The following is a 3,453-nucleotide window of genomic DNA, read 5'->3' on the forward strand; positions in this document are numbered from 1 at the left end:
ACACTCTTAAGAACATTTGAAAGTATAAACACTTGCTTTGGCTCTGCTGGCTCTTTTGCTTATCACCTTAACTCTGTATCCTTTAATTCTCCATCCTTCTGGTAGGACCAGTTTCTCCTGATCTTACTGTTTGGTTTCCCTCGTGGTTTTGAACTCCCAAACCTTCTCGCAAGCCTCTCTAAAGAGAACAGCTGCAGCTTCACCAAACTCTGTCAACCTGAAGTCTCTGATCCTTGGGACTATTCTTGTAAATCTTCTCTGAACCTTATCAATACTTCCACATTCTTCCTAAAATATGCTGAATTAATCAAAATGCTCCAGGTATTGTGGTCGTATTTGTGGTCAAACTTGTGTTTTATGGAGGTTCAGGTTATTTGTTTTTGTGCTCTATGCCTGTAGTTTCTGAAGCCCAGGGTCCTGTATGCCTTATTAATCACTCGCTCAACATGCCCTTCCACCTTCAATGATTGGTGCATATATAACTGCAGGGTCCCCTGCTCCTGCACCTACTTTATCCTTTTACTTTATATTGCCTTTCCCTGTACTTCCAACTTGAATGGATCATTTTATACTTCATTGCATTAAATTTCATATGTTACACATTGGTCTGTTCCATGAGCCTGTGTCCTGTTGACAGCCACCACTGACCTCTTTGCTTTTTGCAATGCTTTCAAACTCCTGTCATCTGCAAAAATTGAAATTACTTAGAGGTCATTAAAACAGTTCAAGAGCAGTATTTGTCATTATACCAATCTCTGAGGAATCCCACTACATAAGTTCCTCCAGTGTGAAAAGTCAATCATTCGCCACCACAGAGTCTCTTCTACCTATGTACTGAGCTGCTGCCATCCATTTTATTTTTGGGTTTCAATTTGTCGGCAAAATTGTGGCATTTTGAGGAATGTGGATATATTGATGCTCTCCTCGGTGCCTCAAAAAGGATCATTTAGAAACTTTCATCTCTGGGCAATATGCTAATAGCTTTTCTGTAAAATGTATTTTTTCATGCATTTAAATATTCTTGATGTCTAAACTTAATTACATAATATTTAATAACTGGATCCTCCTGCACCCACTGTTGGATGTAAAAAGCGCCAACAACTCTTATTTTGATGGTGTTTTCTTTCACACCATTTTGGATGGGAAAATATTGAAGTGCCCTAGATATCAGTTAAAATGAGCACGAAGAAGGCTCTTGTGGTGCAGTGATAGTGCCTTTATCTTGGCCAGATGGTTCAAGTTCCACTTGCACCAGAGGTGTGTCACAAAATGGCTGAAGAGATTGCTTTGGATATTTTCTAATCAATCATTAAGTTTCCTGAATATGTTAACGAGGAGATTAACCCCTATTTCAGCATTCAGCCTGGGACAATTGGTCAGCTCCGAACAGACAACCTGCTGCGCTAGTTTAGTTAGTGCATTCTTACTTCAATTTTTTAAAAAAGAGTTTATTTGTAAATCACCTACATATGGGGTGAGCCTGAATGAAGAGGTATGTACCTGCCTGCTCCACAGCACTACAAAGCACAGTTGTCAGACAACCTTTAGATTCTTGTATTTGGGTTTTAAGTTCTGTGTGCTCTAGTGTACATGGTTCTCTCAGCTAATTTGTTGCTTTTGTAATAAGGTGAAGTCTGTGCTCCAGTGAGTGAATATTAACATGCTTTATTCAATCTAACTATTTCCAAGACATGATGAGAAAGGATTTCCTGCTGGAACCTTATAGATTCAGGAACCTAGACTGTGTGGTTGGCTGTAAATGTGATTTAGCTCCATTTGCACATGCTCCGTAGTTATTTCTAGAGTAAAGATGCAATTAATTTTTTACTTTATAGTATTATCTTGTCCCACTTATCACATGACTCAGATTGTTGGGGTCAATTATTTGAAGTTGCAGAAATTGATAAAATGAAGTCTTTCAAAACCCATCAAAGTAATTTGTGATTTAAGTGGAAATAAATCCTCACATTGATTCAATGTGAGGAATCTTGGGGTTATAAGATAGAATAGAATGTTAAAATGCTTGAAAGAAACAGTTGATTAATTGCACCATATTTCCAGAAAATAGTAGAAGTGGCTCAATAAATGATCCCTAATGAATAACAGTTCTGGATTAAAGGAATACTGCAGCTAGGAACGGGGAGCCTTGTTTTTGCCTGTTGAACCTTTCATACCTGCATTACAAAATCTCAGGCTCTAGCTACCACTAGGTGGGGACAAAAATATTTGTTGTTTCTAGTTAGGGCATCTAAAGCAACTTTTCAAAATTAATTGTGCATTAACTACATTCCAGTTTTAAAATGTTACAGCCATTCAATTCCATGAAAGTCTGATTGCAATCACGGTATGTTTGTTGCAAGAACCATATTTTCCAGTTTTATTTCACTTTGACTCTTCTTGGGTTTGCTCTCTTTGGACATTAAGTGTCAGCGGTTTATTCAGCCATAATGGTATCACAACTGCGATTGATTTTTATTTAAGTAGTGTGCAATATGTTTGGATAAAAATCCTGAATGGGAATCAAGGCTCTTTTTGTAAAATTCCTTTGTGTCCTGGCTTAGGTCTGTTATAGTTCTCCACATGTTTTTCTCGTTGAGGTCAGTTAGCTCAGAGCAGGGATTAAGGCTGGGAAATCGGAATATGCATTTTCGTCATGGGCTTCAGAAGCGCGCACTGTGAGAGAAACAGTCACACGTTGTAATTTCCCCTCACATGATGATTTAATGGCCAGAAGTCAGGCATCTGAGTGAATTAAGGATGTCATGAAAGACCCTGTAGCTGGGGGTACAGTCAGAGGTCTGTCACATTGGAAGATATTGAAGGCTGCAGTGGAAGGTAAATAAGACTGATGGTGTGTCAAAGTGAAGGTGTCTGCTCAACAATGTGTAAACTGTCAGCTGCTGAGTGGCTGTCTAGACCCTCTTTAAGGAGAATAAGTAGCTCTGCCTGGTGTGCTGGCCACCCATTCTGCTGTTGGGATATCAAGTTCATTCAAGCAGTTAAGCTGGTCTGCAATGCCAGTGGAGATTTGGAGTTTCCTGTTAACCTCCCTTAAGTGGACATTAATGTGGATAAATGCTGGAAAAGCACAGCTGGTCAGGCAGCATCCGAGGAGCAGGAGGGTTGATGTTTCAAACATAAGCTCTTCATCAGGAATGTCCGATGAAAGCTTATGCTCGAAACATCGATTCTCCTGCTCCTCAGATGCTGCCTGAACGCCTGTGCTTTTCCAGCACCAAACTTTTTGACTCTGATCTCCAGCATCTGCAGTCCTCATTTTCTCCCACATGTGGATAGATAGCTGTGCTACCAACCTATCCTGCCACTGCAAAATGATTTGACGTGGAGTTGAAGCTATTTCAACACTTGCCTACTTCCACTGCTGGCCCTGCAGCAACCTATAACTTATTGTGGTTCTGTTCGCCGAGCTGGGAATTTGTGTTGCAGACGTTC

The 3,453-nt window shown here is 40.0% G+C and overlaps 1 long non-coding RNA gene across 1 annotated transcript in view; it reads left to right on the forward strand.

Annotated features, from left to right (window-relative positions):
• The first annotated feature begins 1,375 nt into the window (after positions 1–1,375).
• LOC122547720 overlaps positions 1,376–3,453 on the forward strand; it is a 15,959-nt gene continuing 13,881 nt past the window's right edge. The window contains exon 1 of the long non-coding RNA XR_006311073.1: positions 1,376–1,492. This is a non-coding gene — a long non-coding RNA (uncharacterized LOC122547720). The remainder of the gene's footprint in view (positions 1,493–3,453) is intronic.

Source organism: Chiloscyllium plagiosum, unplaced genomic scaffold (assembly GCF_004010195.1).
Source record: "Chiloscyllium plagiosum isolate BGI_BamShark_2017 unplaced genomic scaffold, ASM401019v2 scaf_14409, whole genome shotgun sequence".
Taxonomy (NCBI): domain Eukaryota; kingdom Metazoa; phylum Chordata; class Chondrichthyes; order Orectolobiformes; family Hemiscylliidae; genus Chiloscyllium; species Chiloscyllium plagiosum.